The sequence below is a fragment of the Canis lupus genome, chromosome 9 (assembly GCF_048164855.1).
Source record: "Canis lupus baileyi chromosome 9, mCanLup2.hap1, whole genome shotgun sequence".
Taxonomy (NCBI): Eukaryota; Metazoa; Chordata; class Mammalia; order Carnivora; family Canidae; genus Canis; species Canis lupus.
The window spans coordinates 68,633,032-68,656,957 of record NC_132846.1 but is presented as its reverse complement, the minus strand read 5'-3'; positions in this window follow the sequence as shown (position 1 = coordinate 68,656,957).

The window sequence follows — 23,926 nt, the reverse complement described above, 5'->3', positions numbered from 1 at the left end:
AATCTTGAGGGAGTAGGAGATCTTAGAAGCCACCTGATTCCTCCACTTCCTTCTAATGCAAGGATCTCTTACAGATATTTTTCAGAGAAGCAGGCTTTATTTATGTTGTAATCACCCTGTCTTCCTCACCACTGTTTTTTTTTTCATTGTCATCATCATCATCACCATCATCTTCATCATCATTATCACCACCACCATCATCACCATCATCATCATCTTCAGCGTGTTCACCATTGTGTGGAATTTCAAAGTCTCATTTGTATGGCAGAGCTAATACACAAACCCAGACCTTCCTTGGTCACTGTGATAGGCTACCTTGTAATTCTTAAGTCGGGCAACTCTTTGCCTCACAAGATAACACATTTATTTTTTGTCCAACTATCATGGACAGAAGGTCTTCAGTTAGTTAATAAAGGGAGCAGCCACTTGAATGGCCCTCTGTGGATACAAATTTGACTCCTCATGTATACCACAAATTTAGATATTTGAAGACAATGCTCACTAGGAACTATTTCTCCTTTTGTAATTATTTCACTATTATCTGAGCTACACCCAGGTCCATCTCATCCCTGGTAGAATCTGCTGACATAAAGTGTAGATCCCCCTTTGAGACGGAGTTTGATTTGGCAGCCCTTCCAGACATGGACATGGTGGAAACTAGGTGGTAGTGGGATATCTGGGCAGTGTTTGCAATAGTGAGCAAAAGACTGGGACAGACAGAACACAGGACACTCCCCTCTTCATGAAATGTGGATGTTTCTGAGTTTAGGTGAAGCAGTGTGGTGAAATGAATAATTACCCTACTCTCAGATCACTTGGATCTTTCCCCAACTCTGCCATGAACTTTCTGTGTGACCTTGGCTAATTCACTTTCCTTTCCTGGTTTTCAGATAGACTGTCTAAAAGCAAGGGTTTGATGTAATGATCTTCATGTTGCCTCCACTCTGAAACTTCTCTGAGTTAAATGATTCAGAGAGAATGAATGAAACTACCAGCTATACGACAAACAAATGTTGACTCAGATCATAGCTTTGCAAGACAGAAGCTAACCATTCAAATTAGCCATGCACATGGAAAATAAGAAGAAAATCTCACACTTCAAATATAGGTGAGGGGTTTCAGACTTAGAAACAGGAGTTCTAAGAAAAAGAAGTGAGAACAGCCTCTTGAAGGGGTAGACTTGAGACTGAGGTGTGACTAGAGACTTACTTATGACTTGGTGCAAGGTCATTATGATATCAGCTTGGGTTTCAGAGATACTTACATTGAGTTGATAAAAATGGTAGGCAATGAATTTCCTGTTTAGAAAAAAAATGAGGAGAGGCACTTGAGTAGCTCAGTCAGTTAAGCATCTGACCTTTGATTTTGGCTCAGGTCATGATCTCAGGGTCAAGAGATCAAGCCCCATGTCGGGCTCCACATTCAGTATAGTGTTTGCTTGAGTTTCTCTCCTTCTCCCTCTGCTCCTCCTGCTTGTGCTTGCTCCCATTCCCTCTCTTGAAAAAAAAAGGAAGGAAGGAAGGAAGGAAGGAAGGAAGGAAGGAAAGAATGGAGGCTCAGAGGCTGGGTAACCTCTTCTCTGTCTCCTGAATATTGAGAAGTAAGGCTGAGGTCAACATGTACCCACACCCACTCTACCAAGTCTCACCTTTTACAGACCTTGGCTTATATTTTCAGGTAGATTATTAACATGAGGGGTTCATAGTAAGGTAAGTGCTTATTATATTAACTTAATCAATACCAAAATGATCACAGATAATTTATCAGATATTCTCTAAAAAATTACACATCACATTTTGTTATTTACATAATGACCTGATCATGTTCAGTTTCAAACTGAGTGAAATATGAAGCCCTCTGGAATGGAGATGATATATTGGCCATCTAGATCTACGTATTACTTACACCACCTTTGATACTTTGCAGAATAAATTGAGGTATACATAAAACCATAAGATAAATTTAATTTTTTTTTCTCTCTGTCACCACATCAAACAAAAATGGCCAGACAGGTTTCTGCACACTGGCTTTGGGATGGCCAGGTGTAAAGTTGTACTCTATGGCATGTGTGACATTCACTTTGGGAGCCCTGATGGCCTTTCCAAGAGAGGCAGGCAGCTTGATCTGACCTTGAGGCTTGATGAGAGGTATATGTGATGGCTTATCAGGAAAGATAAAATATATAGTGTGAAGATGCTATGGACCAAGAAGATGAACAGTGGTTCCAAGGATGAGCTCCACCTTGCAAGTCATGAGGGCAAATCTTTGACCTTCATTCTGATTTTGCTTTGCAACAAGATCAAATCTTGCTTTGTAACAAGAGACTGATGTTCAGGGGGTACTAGTGTCAGAGATCAGCATTTTCAATGACCATTAATAATTCTAAGTAAAAAAGAGTGCAGTGTGTATGCATGTGTGTATTAATTCATGCACATATAAGATATTCATACACATGGATCATGTCTGTAGTAATGCTTGTGTGTGTTTAGACACCGATGCAGACTAGTTCATACATTCTTTTATTCCAGAAGGAAAGAACAAAATCAACACAAATTTCAAGTATACTTTAACTACTCTTTATTGATACGGTAGCACAAAGCATAAGCTAATTATAATAAAAACTATTAAGGTGCCTGATTCAATCACTAAAATGAACCGTTAAGGAAAAGCAACCAGCTAAAGGTCCTCCAAACCCTTACCAGCTGAGACATAGCCTGCAGTCAGACCACTATATTTCAAGGTCCAGCCATGCCATGCACCTGCTGTGTGACTTTGGACAAGTCACTGCCCCTCTGGTTCTTGATCATCTCACTCTGAAATGAGCTAAAAACTTGAACTCTAGCAGCACTGGGCTTGGAGTCACAGGAAGCGTGGGCAGTGTGGCATGGTGAGTAGGAGTTCAAACTTGCAAAGCCTCTGCCTAATGCTGAATTCTGGGGCGCTCAGTTTCCCTATCTGTAAATTAGGAATGCTGACACCAACCCTCATGAGGTCATTGGGAAGCTTTGTCCGGAACTCAGGTAGGGTGCCTTGCACAGTAGAGCACACAGGAGGAAATGCTGGCTGCAGTGATTAACAAGTCGTGCAGAACCTTGAGTCACTCATCCTCATCAGCCTCCTGGGGATGGCAGTGGCCTTCAAATCCTCTCTCCAGTTTGGAGAAAGAGGGCAGTGCCAGACCAGGAGGGAGGGCAATTGCTCTTTCCTCGCACTGCCTTCACAAAGCGCTCAGAGTTGTGTGACTCTGGAAGGTTCCTGCTATCTTTCTCTGCAGCTCTCCTGCCTGCTTGCCTTGACAGGTGGACATCATTATCTCTATCAGGACAGTTAAATTACTGAAGGGAAAAAATCTCACCCTGAAGCCATCAATTTTACTTTTGATCTTTCTCCTCAGGTTGAAACTTCCTTCCAAAGTCATTAAAAAAAAAAAAAAAAGAAAAGAAAAAGAAAAAGAAAACCTTTAAATGGAGGTTTTATGCAACAGACAATCTTCCCTATTTGAATTATTTCTTTTGAGCCTGGATAGTATTTCTGTTGCCCACCGTCCAATAAAACATTAATCACAGAAATATTGAGCTTTAGAGAGCACCTTCAAATCTTCCAACGCATCCACGTCAGGCACTTGGGGGAATGGATGGATATATTATAAATCTAGAAAGAAACGTAGCTACGGAGTTCACTGCTTCTAGCATTCACGCTTCTGAGGCAGAGGGCTAAGGAGCTCATTCTGCTTTGAGCTGCGTGTTCCTCAGAGTGGGAAGAAGGCACACAAAGGGAGGACGAAGAGCTCAGGTCCTGATTTTCATCATGACATGGGTCCTTACAAGCTCCCCTCTTCCCTCCAGGAGCTGGCGTCTCACAGGTTTAGATCAAGATCCTGTGGTGCTGTCTGATGCCTGGAGGACACTAGGCGCCTATTGAACACGCGGGAGACTTGGTTCCATCACAGGTCAGTATGGGCACTTCATGAGCTAAGGATATTACGGCTTACGCATATGTTAACCGGCTAACTCACTAGATACTAGGCTGGCTGCTTTACACACCTCATCTCTTTCAATCTGTATCTCGTTCTACGTGGTGGGCATTGTAACCATTCTCATCTTCCTGCAGACGTTAGAAATATTTAGTGATTTGTTCAAGATCATATAGATTATCAATGTGGGCTCCAGATACCTGCATTCCTTATCATAAGCAGGCATCACCTCTCTCTGTATGAGGTAGGAAGATAGATGCCCCATGCCTGGCATATAGATGTTCAGCTCTATGCCTTCCTGAGTCCTCTGCATTTAATGTCTGCCTGACAGCCCTCCTCCTGGCAGGAGTAGCACCCTCTGCTCACATGGGTGAGAAGTTGAACACGCTTGGTAGTTAATGACCTTGAAGCAACCCTCAGCCAACAGTGGATGGTGAGATGATGGATCAGTACCCCGGATCCCTCGTCCCTGGTTTGAGTGGGTAATTTCCGGGCATGTTGTGTATTGTCTCCCAGAGTCCCTGCTGGGGTTAAGGCCAGATTTGTTTATAGCTGCTGTGTGGTAACAACCATAATACCAATTTCTCTCAAGGTGACTTAGTTTTACTGCCTCTTTTCTTTTCTTTTCTTTTCTTTTCTTTTCTTTTCTTTTCTTTTCTTTTTTTCTTTTCTTTTCTTTTCTTTTTTTTTGCCTGAAATAAAGAACGTAACAGAAATACAAAAATGAACTGCCTGCCCTCTGACCCTTGTCTCAAGTTGAGAGTCTATGGGACGTCAAACCCAGGCTGAGTTTCCTAGGGCTCTGGTGTGTCTGCTTGATCGCAGATGTCCTGCAGTTGGCACAGTGCTGGCAAGGAGGAGGAGCACAGCATATGCGTCTTGCGACAGGCAGCATGATGGAAGTGGTGAGTGCGCAGGCGTCTGGGCTCCGGTTTTGGCGTGGACACATGCTAGCTGTGATTCTAGGCAACTTCCGTACCTACTTGTAGCCTCAGTTTACTCAGAGGGATTAAAAATCCTCTCCAGAGTATTTCTGGACTCGGACAAAACTCAGACACAGCACCTGACACATAGTGGACACTCATTGCATAGTAGCTATGGTGACGCTTCGTGGAAGGCCCGAGAGCCGACCCCCACCTCGCCTGCCAAGCTGGCAAGTCCAAGGCCCATCATGCACAGAGTGAACAGCAGTAGAATGAACTATTGATAACACCCTCAAAAGGGCAGTCTGAGCTTTTGTGCAGCTCCAGCCAGACGCCTCTGTTGAATTAGGCCGGTCTTGCTAGCAACTGCCTCCGATGGGCATCTCTGGCCAGGGGGGTGGAGGAGGGTGAGGGAGGAGGGAAAAAAAAAAAAAGAAAAACCTCTGACTTTATTCTTTGAGAAAAAGCAATGAGCTTCTTTTGTCTCAAGTTTGAGAATGGTCTGTGGAGGTCACCACATTTGTGCTCCGAAGTCAACGGCTCAGACAAAAGGCGTTTGACTCGGAGGATAAACAGATGTAGATACCACGGCCACAGGCCTGGCTCTCCTCCAAGGACAAAGGAGGGCCCCTGAGAGTTGCAGGGATTGGACAAATGCCCCACCTTCTTCTATAATCTTCGAAAACACTCCTCTCGGCTGCCTCGATTAAGCCCATTAGACTTGCAGAGGCAATTTGGAAACCAGATCTGAGGCTGCAAAGGTAAGCTCTCAGGGTGTGTCAGCGTGCCTGGACGAGGAGGCATGGGCAGGGACACTACATCACGCCTGTCGTTGGCCATGTGTTGGGCACAGGGACAGTACATATTGCATGCTCAATATCGGGGTTTGAGTGGCACCCACAGGGCAGGACTGTCCTCTCAGCAATAGGGGCTGCTTTATCATAACGCTGTGAGCTGCAGGTATCAGAGATGCACAGTTAGCTGCTGACACACAGGGAGTCTTGGGTTTGGGAAAATATGAAAATACATTGGGAAGGAAACTAGCATTTGTTGATTCCCCCATGTTCCCAGCAGGTTATCCAAGCCTTATGTGAGTATTAAATCCTCCCAACAGCCTGTGAAGACCTCCTTTTTGGACGCAGTGACACACTGGTGTAGCTGGGACCTCAGGCTCAGTCAGCTTTCCAAGTCCTTTCTGTCCCAACTGAGCGATACCTTCAAAATGTCAGATAAAGTCTGTCATTCCTTACCTGCGATGCTCCTCACCTCGGAGTAGAAGCCAAGCACTCACTGTGGCACTTTCCAAGGCTCTCATGTTCAAGTCTCTTTGCTTGCCACTGGCCCCTGCTCCCCCTGTCAACCGCCCATGGTCATGGCCCCTTGTTTGTCATGATTGCCAAGTACAGTCCTGCCCCTGGGCCTTTGCACCTGCTGTTGCCCCTGCCTGGGGTGCCTGACCCACTGGCCAGTGGCTCACAGCCTTCCTTGTCTCAGGGGTCCAGGGTTAGCTCCTTAGAGGCCGGCCTGGAGCGGAAGCTCCTCAGACAGCTCAACTTTCCTTCCCTGCGTTCTTTACTTCTCAGCTTCAGATACAATGATTCCACTTTGCTGATTGCTTGCCCCTTCCCTCTCTGGAAAAGCAGGGACCTTCTTCACCTTGTCTGTCAAAGGGTCCCCATGCTAGAACACAGCATGCACATAGTAGGCCCCTCAGGACGCTGGTCCAATGAATGAATGAAAGACTTCCCCAAGAAAGCATGTTTTGGAACAACTGCCATGTAATGAGGCCTCCATTTTGTGTGAAGTGGGTACATGGATTTAGAGTTATCAACAAAGTTATATGTCTCCTGTCCTTCCGTCAAATGTGTGAGTTCCAAAAATAACTGTTCTGCGAGGGCTGGGGAGTTGCTTTCTGTGCCCGAGTTCAAATCCTGTTCTGACTGCTAGGAGCCAAGCTTGCCATTACAAAAGCTTGCAAGCAGAGAGCATGGTCACCTGGTGTGCCCCACTCATCTGGTGAGAGGGCCCCCCATGGGGCGCTGGTGAGTGTGAACTGTGGGTTCTAAACCCGGCCAAAGACTCGGGTGACTGAGGGGCAGATGCTGTAGGAGGAGTGGACCCCTGTGGCAGAAGCAGGGGTGTGGCAGGGGTGGGGGGCTGCCGCACTCTTGACAAATGTCTCCAGGAGCCACTTGGGGGCGGTGGTCCCTGTGGTGACAGAGGAAGCAGGATGCAGGGATGCAGGGATGAGGTGACAGAGGAAGCAGGGATGCAGGGATGCATCCCAAGGATGTGCAGGCAGGCTGTAGTGTGCAGTGAATCCACAGCTACCTCTGGCAGTATCAGCAGGAGTTTGCCAGCAAAGAACAGCATCCTAAAACAAGGCGTGGACTGAGCTGTCACATGGGGGGACCGTCCCTCCTGCCTCCCATTGTCTCTGCAGCATCCCTCTCTGGCTTCTTCAACAAAATATACTGAGTGGCACCATGTTCCAGGCACTATGCTGGGCAACAGTGAACACCAGAGAGGCAGTGATGCACAAAAAGAGTCGCTCGTGTCCTCACAGCTTGGAAGCCACAGGATGTCCGGGTTAAGGGTAGGACTTAATTACCAATTAGCCTCACGAACTGCTCTGGGCTAAGTCAGAAGCTCAGACCATAGATGGGTCGTTGGGTATGTGTGCTATAGGCGAAGGGAGACTGATTTTTTTTTTTTTTTTTTACCTTCTGCACGAGTCTTCCAGAAAAAAAAACTTTATTTTTTATTTTCTTTTAAAGGTTATTATTTATTCATTTTGAGAGAGAGGGAGAGAGCACAAGCAGAGAGGGAGGGACAGAGGGAGAGGGAGAAGCAGATTCCCTGCTGAGCAGCGAGCCTGATGTGGGGCTCAATCCCTGGACCTTGGGTTCATGATGTGAGCCCAAGACAGATGTTTAACTGACCAAGCCACCCAGGCGCCCCAAGGAAAAATCTTTAATGGCAGCTGAGAGCCAAGGCAGGTGGTAGCTAGGAGCCAGCAGCATGCCCAGGACAGAAGGGATGTGTCCGTTAGAGCGAGCCTCCCCTTGCGTCTCCTGCGTCCCCAGCCCAGCCTGGAGGAAGGCAGTGGATACAGACTGAGCCCTAGAAGGCTCCAGACACAACATCCAGCATGTTTCTTTCACCATGCACCTCTCGTTCCCTGCAGAAGTTTCTTAGCTGAGGAAGCTGAGGCTCAGGTGGCCAGAGTGTCCCCATCCCATTAGTGTGAAATGGTACCACTTAAAAACCCCTCCACATTTGACTCTGAACTTCTGTGTGTCTCTGGATTTAAGCAAATACAATGATCATCTCCTCTGGAGGTTGGAAGCTTTCTGGTCCAGCCAGGCCTGGGTCCCCTTTTTCACATGAGTCTCCTTTTCTGTTTCGGTGGAAACAGACGCAGCAGCAAAACTTTGTTGATGGGGAGAAGGCTCGTGGTGGCCGAGCTCCTGTGGGAGGGCTAAATACTCCTTCTCAGGCCTGAGTTGGGGTTGCCTGGCCAGCTGGGGTATCTGAGGGCTCAGAGATACCCGGTCATCAGACAGGTGTGCCACCTTGCATGCTGGGCTGGCTGGCCCTGAGCCATCCTTCTTATCGTGGGCTCTGTCCTAAGCACATCAGAAGTACCCCGGATACTTCTTTCCTCCTTGCTTCATTTCAGGAGCAAGCCCTGGTGGGTAATATGTTTATAACCAAATCAGCTTCCCTGTCCTTACAGAGTGAAAAAAATCTTACTAAAACAGAAGACTCCTCTATTAACGTGTTCATTATCCATTCTTTCATGCACTGGAAGCGATCTGTGCAGTGATTCTTTCTTGCCAGGCTCTGTCTTGGGTTCTGGGGTGACGGCAGTAGACAGGACCCCAGAGTGACTTTGAGAAGTCAGAGGTTGAATGGACAGCTCAGACATAGAGAAGGTCAGCAGTGTGGAAAGCGTCTCAATGGGGGTGATGAATCCAGGCAGGCTGCCTGGAGGATGAGGATTAACTCAGCACCAAGAGGTAGCAAGCCATGGAAGGCTTCTCAATGGTTTGGGATTCTCCTGGAGGGGAAGAGGAGGCAGTGTGAGCAAGGATAGTGACCTGTATAAAACAGATAGCATCGATATTGTCAGCTATGATGGGTGTGCAGGTGGGCAGGGATAGGACTTGAGACAGGCCCCTTGAGGGTGACCTGGGTCTCCGTCCTATGTCCGTTGCTAAAGAGCTGGGTGACCCCAGCAAGGTAGGGACAATGTGAGCTGGCTCCTATAGGCCCCGTCAGGGCAGGATTCTGGGGCCATGATGCTATGAACAGCTGGGTGCCAGGTGGCCCAGGACTTCGGCCTTTGCGTTCCTGGCTAAATTCAGAACAGCTGAGCATCTCTGGCCCTTTCCCCATGGCACGTTGTCCACACAGGCCTCCCTTTGGCAGAAAAATCAACTTTAATTCTTGGGAGCTCCAGGGATTTGGGGCAGGCCACAAAGCCTTCCCCTTCTTCCCCTCCCATTCATTAATTATTGTCGTCAGAAACTTCTATTTATCAGGCGCCGAGCACAGGTTTTAGGGAGAGATAGACCCATGCAGAATGTTAGTGATCTGATACGGCTGGACTCTTAGAAGAGTTACCAGACCACGGATGCTAGTTAATTAGGAATTCCGGGCCTGCCATTCAAAGATGGTTGATAAACAGCTCTCAGCATCATTATCTCCTCAACCAACTGAGCAGTTGGCCGCCTCCCTGCCAAGCCGTCCCACCCCTTGGGAGGAAGAGGGGTTTCCCTGCATTGTGAGTAGCATGTGATGTTCGGAGGCAAAGCTCTGCAAGCGAGCCCTGGGCCAACCTGGACGGAGCTCGATCTGCTCCAACTGAAAACCCTTTTCCTGTCGTCTGTTAACTCAGGCCCAGACTCACTTTCTTCATCTGTCAAATGGGGCTGATGTTATTACTGGCACAGGAGTGAGGCTATGGGATGACAAAGAATGGCCAGCCATACAGTCCTATGCAAAGGGGTGATATTTCGGCATCAATCACTGAAGAGGGATGTCAGAGAGTCCTTTCCTAACTCTGTCCTCCTTCTTGGGATCACCATGTCCTCCAATTGTCTGGGGCTCCTAGGGAGGTCATGGGGAAAACCCTAGTCATCACTTGACGGAGATTCATTCTGCAGGGGCTTCCCTCCAGGATCCATCCGCCCAGGAAATTGGGATTTTGTAGCTCAAAAGCCAATACACGTTGGGTTAAAAGCATCCAACTACCCGTCCACATCCGGGTGAGAATCAGGCTGCATACTCTGCACTCTCCTGTTCCAGACATGTAGAGAACAAAGGAAAGCAAGGAGACCAATACAGATGGAGGGAGAAATTGAGGAGATGGGCAGAGGCATTGTGGGGCCCTGGGACACCAGGAGCTGTGGAACTAAGAGAGAGAGAGGCAAATGGAATCATAAGACTCTGGTTCAGCAGGAAGTGCAAACATCTTTGTTCTCTCCATCTTTCTAGAAACGTCCCAAAGTTTGAATGCTAGCAGCTCTGAGGAAAATTGACAAAAACGGTGATGAAAGTTTATATTTAAAAATATATATTTTTGGGGGGTGTTTTGCTTTCATTGTTGTTGTTCTGTTTTGTACTCTGCAGAGTGTGGATGAATGGCCACAGCTTTCTTCACTCAGCGGGGATGACAACGTGGGGCAGGGCCCTGTCTGTTCCTGTGCAAGATGCTTTCAGCAGAGGCAGAGGCTTGATGGAAGGTGCTGGTCAGCCCCTGCAGGGGACATCCCCTCCTGCTCGCAGCAGGCCTGGAAGCTGCTGCTCAGGAACCTCTCCTCCGAGATGTTGAGCTAAGGGCTGCACTGCCGAGAGCTCATGAGCTCATGGCACTTGCCACCTCCCCAGGAGCTAGGTATTAATATTATGGCCATGATTTATAGGGTTAGGGTTATGGCCTCAATCTGTAGTTAAAGAAAGCCGGATGAGAGGCAACCGCTTTCTTAGCGTCCCTGAGCTAATGAGTGAGGGGGCTAGATTCAAAGCTAGGTCTGATGGTGTCTCCCGGGTCATCCTCTCAGGACTGGGGGTTCTATGCCCATGACCCGTGTGCTTTTTGAGGCACTAAGCTGAATGAGAGAGCACAGTCTTACGCCTATGGATTTCTGGCATCTCTTTCTCTAGACAGTCCGGCTCCCAGACTGTCTGTCACTTACCTGATGGCTCAGTTGCCCGTTTCCTGAGCAGGCTGGACTCTCTCCAGATCTTGAGGACCTATCCAGGCTTCTCTCTTTCTCCTGTGTTGCAGACCCTGATTTCTCTGTGTTTTAGAATCTTCAGCTACTTTGAAGTCCAGATCTGGAGCATCCCCACTCTCACCCAGGTTCCCAGCAATCTTTCCCCCAGAGACTCAGTACACCATTTCTCATGTGGCCCTGGAAAAAATGATTCTTTAAATTTTAACTCCCAGAAATGGAATTTCCCAAGTATATTGCTTTATTGCCTTTTTCTCCCCAACTCCTATTTCGATTGTAAACTCCTTGGGGGAGAGAATATGATTCTCCAGCTTGCTCTCACTCACTGGCTAGCCCCAGAACTCTGTACTTCTTAGGACCTGCTGTGTTTTCTCAGCCTCCATCCTTTGTACCCAGGTCTTCCCAGCCTGAAATGCCACCTTACCATCTCAGAAAACTAGTTCTGCTCCTCCAAACCCCATGCCAAGCCAATGCGCCCACCTTGGTGATGTTTCCCCTAAATAGCCCCACCCCACCTACTACCTAGAAGTTGAAAGGTGAATTTTGCATCCCCAAGGCTTCCTTTGCCCTTTCAGCATGTTCTTATGATAACACATGCTGTTGTTTTAGTTCCTACTAGCCTCTGGCTGCTGATTTCCTTTCTGGCACGTAGTAAGCCTTCAGTATGTCTTTGCTGATGAACAAATGACAACTAGGAATGCTTAGGACATGTTAGCTGGACCATGGGATATGAAACAAACTTCTCACATATACTCTGATGAGGTAGAATGCATGAGGACTTAGAGTCTCTATTTAACAGAGGAAAAAACTTGAGATCCAGGGAAGTTAAGCAACTGGTCTAGGGAAAAACTACTCTGCAGCCAGAGATGGCCTGATAACCCAGGCCCCGCGATGTGCAGAGATGATGGAGTGGCCCTGGGCTCCAGGCTGAAGGTCACTGCAAAGTCAGCACTAATCCAGGGCCACCTGGGGTCTCTTCTCCACAGTTCCTTGGTGGGGACTTGAATTTCATGCTAACATGTGGGCAAGCCAACCGCTGGCTTCTCTGAACTTGCCCTGTCCCCATCTAGTCTCCCCCTCTCCTGGGCCCTCCACAGGAATGCAACACCCAGGCTGGAGCAGGGAGAGGATAGGATTCCATTCTCACTTGCTGTTTCCAGGGAACGCTTGATACGCAGGCCAGATGGGAGAGCCTCCCTATGGACAGGCTCGACTCATGTGGCCACACGGGGTGTTTCAGGCAGATGTCGCCCCCACCCTCCGGCCGCCCAGGGCTGCCCTGCCAGCCCCCTTCAACCCCCCCACTCATCTGGCCCAGCTGTGCAGGGGCTTTAGGATGAATCCACAAGAATGCCCCTTCAGCTCTGGTTGGCTGCTGGTGACATCATTGGAATCTGGAGAAATGATTTTATTGCATATCCTGTTATATATGTCTTTGATTAATACACATTGGGCAATCAAATTAATTATGTCATCACAAAGGCAGATTTGTTGGCAAAATATTTTGAAAATGTGACTTTCAGTCAAGACTGGATCCGAGTGGTAGCCTTCTCAATGTGTAAATTACACCAAGAGCAAGCAGGAAATAGTTTTTTACTAAATCAATGCCCAAATGCAAGTTTCCTGACCAAGCCCAGGGTCCTGCCCCTTTATACACCACTACCTGGAAGTTCTTCCAAGTAGATGATGAGATTTTTTTCTCAATGTCATGTATTAGACAGATTTCCCCATGGTATGTCTGCAAGATGGCACATATGTATCTTTGTATTTGCAGAAGACAAGACAGATAGTCAGCAAAAAGCTTTCTAATTATAATAAAGATCCTATAGTAGTTTCCTAGGGCTTTAGGAACAAAGCACCATGATTTAAGTAGCTTAAACAGTAGGAATTAATTATTTCAGAGATCCAGAGTCTAGAAGTCCAAGATTAAGATATTAGCAGGGTTGCTTTCTTTAAGGGCTGGTGGGAGAATCTGTCCCATGCTTTTCTCCTAGCCAGGTGGTCAGCTGGCATTCTTTACTATTCCTTGGTTTATAGAATATCACCCTGTGTTCACATGGCATTCTTCTTGTGTTCTAGTCTGTGTGCATTTGTCCTCTTTTTATAAGGACGTTGGTCATAAAGGATTAGAACCCACCTTAATAACTTTACCTCAACTGACTACATTTGTAACAACTCTATTTCCATAGAAGGCCGTATTCAGAATTACTGGGGGTTAGGGCTTCAACATCTATATTTTAGGGAGACACAAACCCATAACAGATGCCTTCGAAAGGACACGGCATGACATAATAAAATGATAATTTCTAGATATTTCACTTCTAACAAGTCAATTTATCACTGAACATGAATTTCCTTACCTTTAAAATGGATTTAATGATAATTATATGAAGGGGACAAACATATTTTGGCTGTCCAACCAAATGACAAATTCCAGAAGAATCAGAAAATCAAAGGTTTTTTGGAAGAGACACATCTAAAAGTAAAATGATGTAGAAATTGGAAAGTAAAAGAATAAAAAAAGAATATACCAGACAGACACTAATTAAGATAGTCCAAATGAGTATCAGAAAAATAAATATCAAGTCAAAATTGTCATTAGGGATTTGGAAGTTTGTTACTTATAATAAAAGGAAGAGTTTATCAGGATATATAATAATCATGAATCTTAATGCAACTAACAGTGTAACTATATATATTAAAACATGTGTGGGATACAGCTAAAGTAGTTCTTAGAGGAACATGTTTAGGATTAAATGCTTGTGGTACGAAAGAGAGTATCTCAAATCTTCCAAGAAAAAAACTTAAAACAGAAAAGAACAAAGTAAACTTAGAGAATTGTAAGAAACAATGAAAACAAAAAAGGAACAAATGATGTAGAACACAGAAAAACAATAGAAAAATAAACAGTGGAGGCAAAAACTGGTTCTTTGAAAAGATTAATTAAATTGATTAATCTTTAGACAAGCTGATGATGATAAAACAGATAAAAGACACAAATTACTCTTAACAAGAACAAAAGAGGTGACATCCTAAGTGATGCTAAAAATGTTAAAAGGGCAATAATTAAATATTTTAAGTGACTTTATAGCAAGAGAAAAAGCAGCAAATTATGTGCAAACTAACTCAAGAAGATAGCCTAAAAATTCCTGTATCTGTTGCATAAATCAAATGTTTAGTTTAAAACTTTTCCATGCACACACACACAACTTCAAATAAATCAAACACATGAACAACTATTGGCTCTTTCTATTTCACCAGTGAATTCCACCAAATACTTAAAGAATAACTCAAGCTAATTCTACAGAAACTCTTGCAGAATGTACGAACAGAAACAGTACTTTTCAGCTAATTTCATGAGTCTTCCATCATCATATTCCATTATCATACATCATTACATCATCATACTAAAACTAGACCTGTTTCTCTTTATTACACATAAAAAAAGACAGAGAAATATCCCTCAAGATCATAGAGGTAAAAATACATAAGAATTTTTTTCAAATCAAATCCAATGACACACACACAAAAGTAATAATCCATCAAAACCAAAGAGTTTATCCTAGCCATGAAAAATTTGACTTGACAGACTAAAATAAATCAATGTAATTCACTATAATGACAGGTTAAAGGAAAAAAAAACTTAGTTGTAGAAATATATTTTAAAATTTTAAGACTAATTCATGATTTAAAAACAAACAAACATCGGGGTGCAGGTGTCCAGGCGTTTCATTGCATTTGTATCTTTGGGGTAAATCCCCAACAGACAAATACCCACCATTTGCTTCAACGTGGAGGGTATTATGCTGAGTGAAGTAAGTCAGTCGGAGAAGGACAAACATTATATGTTCTCATTCATTAGGGGAATATAAATAATAGTGAAAGGGAATATAAGGGAAGGGAGAAGAAATGTGTGGGAAATATCAGAAAGGGAGACAGAACGTAAAGACTGCTAACTCTGGGAAAGAACTAGGGGTGGTAGAAGGTGAGGAGGGCGGGGGGTGGGAGTGAATGGGTGACGGGCACTGGGGGTTATTCTGTATGTTAGTAAATTGAACACCAATAAAAAATAAATTAAAAAAACAAACAAACAGAAACTCTTTGCAAAAATAAACACTTCCACAATCTGATAAAGGGACTCTAACAAAAACCTACAGCTAACATTATACTTAATGGCAAGAGACTGAATGCTTTCCCCTAAAGATCAGAAACAAGGCACAGATGTCCACGCTCACCATTTGTATTTTATATTGCACTGGAGGTCCTAGCTTGTGCAATCAGGCAAGAAAAAAGACATAAAAGACATCCAGATTGGAAAGGAAGAAGTAAAACTGTATTTATTCACAGAAACATAATTGTCTATATTGAAAATTCTGAGAAAAATATAAAAGAAATTCTATAACTCATAAATGAGTTTAGCAAAGCCATAAGATACAGTCACTACACAAAAAATCAAATGCATTTCCCATACTAGCAATGAACAAGTAAAAATAAAAATGTAGATAATACCACACAAGGGCAAATTTAACAGAATATCTACACAATCTGTACACCAAAACCTACAATACACTGCTGAATTGAGTTTTAAGAAAACCTACATAAATGAAGAGATGAAACATGTTAGGAATTGGAAGATTCAGTATCACTCAATTTAATATCCTTATATTCAACTATAGATTTAAAAAATCCAAATCAAAGTCACAGCAGGATGTTTTTTAAATTGGCAAGCTCATTCCAAAATTTATATGGAAATTCAAAAATGCTAAAAATTAGGTTTTTGGGGAATTGCAGTACCTGAATTGAAGCTTACAATAAAACTATAGTAATCAAGCCATTGTGTTATTGGTGTAAAGACAGGCATAATAGATCAATGGAAGAGAGTGGAAAGTGGAAAAATACATCCTCAATATATGGTCAATTGAATTTCAACAAAGCTGCCGAAGTAATTCAAAAGAGAAAGAATAGTCTTTACAACAAATGGTGCTTGAATAATTGGACATCCAGATGGAAAACAATGAAGCTCAACCCTTACCTTACACTATATAAACAATGAATTAGAAATGAATCATACTCCTAAATATAACAGCAGTGAAAACTGTAAAATGTCTAGATAAAAATGCAGAAATAAATAACTGTGACCTTGAGCTAAGCACAGATTTCTTAGACAGGACTCAAAAACCATGAATCATAAAAAAGAAAAAAATAAAGGAAACTTCATAAAAATATAAAAAACCCTCTTCATAAAACAGTTAAGGAAATGACAGGAGAGCCATGAACTGGGAGAAAATACACACATTTGTCTGACAAAGGGCTTGCATTCCAAATGTATACAGAACTTGTAACTTGATAGTGAAAAGAAAAATGACCTGATTTAAGAAATTGTGGGTATGAGAGTTGTACAAACATTTCATCAAGGGAGATATAGGGATGGCAAATAATTACACTGAAAAGCACTCAAAATCATTTGCCTTTAGAGTAAAAAAAAAATGAAGCTTCAATAGAAAAAAAAATTCACACCTATTAGAGTGACTCAATTCCCAATGACTTACAATATCAAGTGCTGGTGAAGACGCTGAGCAACTGCAGCTCTCATTCATTGCTCGTTAGTGATGAAAAGTGCATCCAGTTGAAAAACACTTCTGTGGTTTCTTACAGAGTTATATACTTACCTTATGACCATCAATCCTCCTCCTAGATTACCCCCAGATAAATAAAAACTCACCTACATACAAAGATTTGTACTTTAATATTCACTTTATTTATAGTTGCAAAACCCTGGAAATAACCCAAATAGCCACTAGCTGGTACATGGATGAATAAATTGTGATGTGTTCACAAGATGGAATATTACTCAGTCATAAAAAGGAACATTGCTGATATGTATAACATTAGTGAATCTCAAAAACATATGTTAAATGGAGAAATCCAGACACCAAAGGCTACATATCGTATGATTCCATTCTTATGAAATTAAAAAAAATATATATATATAGGCAGAAAGAAAATGATTGCCTGGGGTTGGGGATGGGAGAGATGACTAAGTACAAACAGATATGAGGGAACTTTCCCGGGTGATGGAAATAATCTATTTCATAATTGTGAATATGTACATTTGTTAAAACTTATTAAATGATACGCCATAGTCAGTTTGATTTTATGTAAGTTACAACTCAATAAAGCTGATTTAAAAAAAATCATAAATGCTGTTGAAAGACAAGTCAAAGTCTGAGAGAATATACTAGCAACATATTCACCTATTCAGGATTCATACATTTAAAGTAGAATATGCATTTTTCCCTCTGCGCTGCAATAAGAAAGAGAGAAAAGCAGGCAGAGAGATGAACAACAAGTCATAGAGGAGGAAACCCTAGTGGGTAGTGAATGCGTTTCTCACTACAGATCAGGGAAATGCAAATTAAAACAATGTTAAATATCATTTCACTCCTTTCAGAGTGACTAAAATGAAGAAGATAACAATACCAAGAGCCAATGGCCTCTTTCACTAGAAACAAAATAGTTACCCGAGGCTGCAAATGGGGAGTAAATAGTATCTGGCTTCCTGGCAGGTATAGCCTTGATAAGATCTGAGTTCAAACAATCACATGTTCCACCAAAGTTCTGCTGGGGACTTTGAGTCTTGAGCAAGTGTCACCAGTTACGTAAATATGCATCACAAGCAGATGCAGATATAATATAGTTTTTTATTATCTATCTTCCCTCCAGAATGTAAGCCCTGTGAGAATAAATATTTAGTCTTATTTAGTGCTCTGTTCTCAGGGCATAGAAATGCCTGAGAAACTACAAAATAAATAAACTACTAGAATGAAGATGGAGGCAGCAGTAGCAGCAGGCACTAGCGAGCCCCAGTGATGGTGGCAGGGCAGCTCAGTGTCCGCTGTCCAGTGTTGGTCCCAGCAAAGGTGGCCATCCTGATAATGGTGTGCATACTGCAGTAGTGTCAGCAGCAGGGCCTGCCCAGTGGTGACTTGCACATTTCATCAATACCAGCAACAGTGCCATGCTTGAGTGACATGTAGTTTGGTGGCATTGGCATTGGTGAGCATCCTGGTGGCATGCACAGTCCAGAGATGCCAACAGAGTAACTGGCCACATTTCCTTTGGTAAGATTGTAACTTTAATTTCAGCTTCCTGATCTCTCCCCCAGCTGCCCTGTTTCTTCAGAATTTTTATCTGTTTTTTTTTTTTCTGTCAATTCCTCTATATCCTTCTCATTAAATCATTTTCTGGTTAATTTAATGACAGCCACTTTCTGTTGTTTGCAACCATGCCCCCTGATGAATACAGATGCCCAGCTGTTAAAATGAATGAACTGGATTTTTGTGTATTAACATGGATAAAATCGTACAAATAATTTCGAGTGAATAACAGAATGTTATAGAAGGACATATATAGCATGATGACATTTATGTGAATTGTAAATACACACCAAATAATATAGTTCACTACTTATAAATAAAAGATATAGGGGATCCCTGGGTAGCTCAGTGGTTTAGTGCCTGCCGTCGGCCCAGGGTGTGATTCCAGAGTCCTGGGATCGAGTCCTCCCACGTCAGGCTCCTTGCGTGGAGCCTGCTTTTCCCTCTGCCTGTGTCTCTGCCTCCCTTTCTCTCTGTGTCTCTCATGAATAAATAAAATCTTTGAAAAAAAGGATATGCAATACAAGTGTTAATGAGAAAAACACACAACTTCAAGATGCTAATGACCTCTAGGGAAAAGAGGATGATGAGGAAATTTCAAAGAGGAGCTCAATGCTACCCCTAATATGTTAGTTTGAAGGAGTCAGAAGCAGACATGGTGGGGTATAGGAGTATTTGTTTTACTGGGGTGCAGAAACATAGGCATTTGTGAACCTAGTATCTTTAGTTCTACATGTACTTTATTTTTTTAAAGATTTATTTATTTATTTTGAGAAAGAGAGAATGCACATCAGTGGGGTTAATGGCAGAAGGACAGGGAGAGAATCTCTAGCACACTTCCCTTTGAGTAAAGAGTCTGACATGGGGCTCAATCTCATGACCCCGAGATCATGACCTGAGCTGAAGCCAAGAGTTGGGCGCTTAACTGACTGAGCCACCCAGACACCCGTCTATGTACTTTATTAAAAGGAGCACACATACTTTTTATTCCTGGCTGCATAGCCCCCCTCACTCCTCATGGTGACCCCAGGCCACCGCTTCAGGACCCAAGAATTTCCCAGAACTGAATTTCAAACTACTGCCCCTGGTTAAGAATTCTCTCCCCTTTTGGAAAATGTGATCATTATAGTTATAGCCACTGCTGCCTTCTTTGTCAAAATAACCAAGTGTTTCATAAAAATGTTAAATTGTGTTTGGTGTTAAGGAATATACCCCCCAAAATGGGATTAAAGACATGATAAAATAGAATTGAATCTTTATTTTTTTATTCAAATATTTTATTTATTTCTTCATGAGGGATACAGAAAGAGAGAGCCAGAGATATAGGCAAAGGGAGAAGCAGGCTCCATGCAGGGAACCTGATGTGGGACTCTATCCCGGGACTCTGGGATCATGCCCTAAGCCAAAGGCAGATGCTCAACCACTGAGCCACCCAAGCATCCCAGAATTGAATCTTTAATGTGTATAGTTTAAAAGTTGTTTCATTAAAAAACATAAGGTCTTTATAAATGTTATTAAATGATAGAATACAATGAATCTTTAATTTACTGTTTAAATAGTTGCTCCATTCTTGAAATAAAAAATAGTCTTTGTGTCTTATCACTTTTTAATTGTTCCTTAGCAAAGACTACCTGACAATTAAGGTGTGTGTGTATACAATTGTGTGCATTTGTATATAATATATAATGATATATAAAGAGAAATACAGAGATTCATTGTCATTATGCATATAAAAATCCTCTTGTCCTAACAAGAGCATTAATGCTACAAAATACATCCTGATGCTTCTCTAATAGTCTGAAGGTAGTGGTGGGATTAAAAAAGTGCTATGTTGTATGCATCCTTGTATTTTCAAAACATTCAACACTTTCTACATTTCCCCCTTCTTTTAAAATTCAAAGAGCTTTCAACTAGATATGGAGGCTAGGAATTTCACTCCTGTTGTAAATGAAAAGATGGATGCTCAGAGAGAAACGCCCATCAATGGTCTCCCACTGTTTTTGGGATGAGAAAGGACTAAGATTAAGATTCCTTGGCTGTTTTCTTGGAATAATTGTTCACTTACTGATATTGACTTAGCCCAGACCCCAGCCCTATGACCTCTAGATCATTAAGATGACTTTGCATCTTAATTGAACATATATTAATGGAACACTGTGTATATGAAGGAGTCTGTGTTAGGCATTGGAAAACCAAAGACAAAAATTACTGCTCCTGTGCTCAAAGCATAAAGGGTAAAACAAACACATACATCAGTTCAATTGAAATTTGGAAGTTTTGTGTGAGATTTAAACACAAAAAATTATGGGGAACTCACCCAGGCTGAAAGGTGCTAACCAAGATGAGAAGAGAACACAGGGCATTAAAAGCAGAGGTAGCAACACAAAGTATGAAATTGCATGATATGTACTGACATTGACAGACATCACTATGAGAGGCAGAGTCAGATGATAGAAAGAATTTTGGGTTCAGTTGTGGCCAAAATTCTGAATGAACATAACTACTGAACTCCCTTCCTAAAAACACTCTGGAGGAATTAGGGAAAGGAAAAGAGAAAGCTCTAGGAAACACCCTACAGAAATTTTAGTAAGAAATAACAAATAATATATAAATAAGGGGAGGAATATACTATGTTCATAGATAGAAAACCTAAAATTATAAAGATACTGATTTTTACCTGAATTAGAGCTTTCCATTTGAACCAGTTATGGTTCCAGAAATTGACAAGTAATTTCTAAAGTAGGTACTAGAGAATAAAGATTAAACCTGCAAAGTTAGCCAGAACACTTCTGAAGGAGAAAAGTAGGCAAGGGTGATACCAGATATTAGGATATATTTTGAAACTAAGACATCATAGTAGTGTGGAAATAGAACAGAGAGAGACAAGTTTAGCAATGGAGTGTAAGGGGGAAATCCACCTACATGTATGGGGGATTTGGGTATTTACATCAGAGTAGCATGTAAGATGACAGAAGAGAGAGTGAATCTAAGAAAAGAAGATTGGAAAAATTATTACCCATAGTAAAAATAAAAATTGGACCCCCTACCTCACACCATGTGTAAAAATTAATTGTAGATAGAGATGCCTGGGTGGCTCAGTGGCTGAGCATCTGCCTTTGGCTCAGGGCATGATTCCAGGGTCCTGGTATCAAGTCCCACATTGGGCTCCCTGCAGGGAGCCTGCTTCTCCCTCTGCCTCTGTCTCTGCCTCTTTCTCTCTCTATGTCTCATGAATAAATAAATAAAATCTTTAAAAAATTAATTGTAGATGAATTAAGTTTTCAAATATAAGACAAGACACCAAAAATCTTTGTAGCAAATAGACGGGAATTTGCTTTAGATATTCAGACTTGAATAGACCTTTAAAGAAGATGACAGAGTATTGACTATGAAATAAAGGGTAAAAAAATTTCAACTTATTAAAATTAACATCACTTTTGTTTTAATGTAAGCTGTATGCCCAACATGGGGCTTGAGCTCACAACCCCAACATCAAGAATCACATGCTCTATTGACAGAGCCAGCCAGGTACCCCTAACCAACACATTTTTAAATAAAATAAAAAGACAAGTTATAAACTAGTAGATATTTGTAACACACGCACATGCCTAAGAAAGAATTGATATAATAATAAGATAATCATTTTGAAAAATGGACAAAATGCTATGAATAATAAAGCCAATAAAAATATAAAGAAATGTCCAACATTTCTGGTAATAGGGAAATTTAAACCAAGACCACAAACAATATTTTACGTGGTTTTAATTGGTAGTATTTTTAAATTTTGAAGATTTCAGTTGTGGGTATTCTAGAATCCACAGGATCTTCTAAACATCACTGGTGTGAGAGGGAAAATGGATGCAAATACAATTTGTCATTACCTCCTAAACTTGAGTGTCATAAAACCAATAGCCCTAGTAGTTCTGTTTCTAGAAATGCTCTTGGAAGAAATTCTTACACACGTACAGTGGAAGACATATACCAGCATGCCACAACTGCACTGCTCACAATTGCAAAAATTTAGGAACAACAACATTGCCTATCACTGGGAAAGTCAATGAACAAACAATGATATAGTCACAAAAAAGAATACTAGACACCAGTCAAAATTAATTAACTACAATTATTCAGAGCTAAAGGCTGAGTATTAGCAATATGATATTACATGGAAAAAGTCCCAAATACATTTAGCAACATGACACATTTTATAAAGCTCAAAACCAGTAAATTAAAAGTACTGTTTAGGAATACACATAGGTGCTTTACATCTATGAAAAAAGAAAGCAAGTTAATGATGAGTTGAGAATTGTGGGTGTTGATCATCATGGGTGAGAGGCAGAAAGTCTGGGGTAGTGTATGGGGACTTAGGGTTAGAAGTAGCTATTGTTAGAGACCTAGCTTTCATTTTGAGAGGTGGATTGATGCTTATATGCCATTAAAAATATTTACAGAAGAAACTAAATAAAGTGTGTTATGAACCAAAATTACAATTATTCCAGTTATATGTGTGTGAGGCCAGCAAAAAGAAAAGATGGAAGGAAGGATGGAAGAAAAGATGGAAAGAAGGATGAAAGGAAGGAAGGAAAGATGGAAGGATGGAAGGAAGGATGAAATGATGGAAGGAAGGATGAAAGGAAGTAAGGATGAAAGGAAAGAAGGATGGAAGGATGAAAGGAAGGATGGAAGGATGAAAGGAAGGAAGGATGGAAGGATGAAAGGAAGGATGGAAGGATGGAAGAAAAAATGAAAGGAAGGAAGGATGGAAGGATGAAAGGAAGGAAGGAAGGATGGAAGGAAAGAAGGATGGAAGGAAGGAAGGACGGAAGGATGGAAGAAAAAATGAAAGGAAGGAAGGAAGAAGAAAAAGAAGAAATCAGGGTAAAAACCAATCCCAGAACTCCTGATACAAGTAAGTGGCCGGCCATGGAAATTGTGTCTTTCATACAATAAAAAAGTTCCTTCTGGTTATTATTCTATTACAATATCATTACAATGAACAAGCACATAATATGTTCAGGTGGTGCCAAATGCTTTCCATCTTCTATCTCCATGAATTCTTCCTATGAAGCCAGTCCCTGTATGAAACCTCCTTATGAGGGACTTGATCAGAGTCGTTCAGTTAGGGGAACTAAGGTGCAGATAGGCTGTGCCTTGCCCCAGAGCACTCTCAGATGCACAGAAGTTTCTATACTGTATATGATTTTGCTTATTTCATTCTCCTCTTGACTTCTGGGCCACTGTACTCCCTGGTTCCTAAGCTTCCTTGGTGGCTACTCCTTGTCAGTCTCCTGTTTTGGCCACTCCTATCTTCTCTCCCTGGTAATATGTTCCTGACCCTCATCCTTGCTTCTGCACTAATGTCCTAGGTAACTCATCTAATCTCATGACTTTCTTTCTTTCTTTCTTTCTTTCTTTCTTTCTTTCTTTCTTTCTTTCTTTTTTTGATGATCTGAGCTGAAGGCAGGCGCCCAACTGCTGAGCCACCCAGGCGTCCCTCATCTCATGACTTTCAATATACATACCTTGGATGGTGGCTAAACATTCTTGGGCACGTACTTCTAACTGTCTTCTCTACCTCAGTGGGCTAGTGAGGGTGTCTCCCAAACTTCACAAGATCAGAACCAAGCTCTT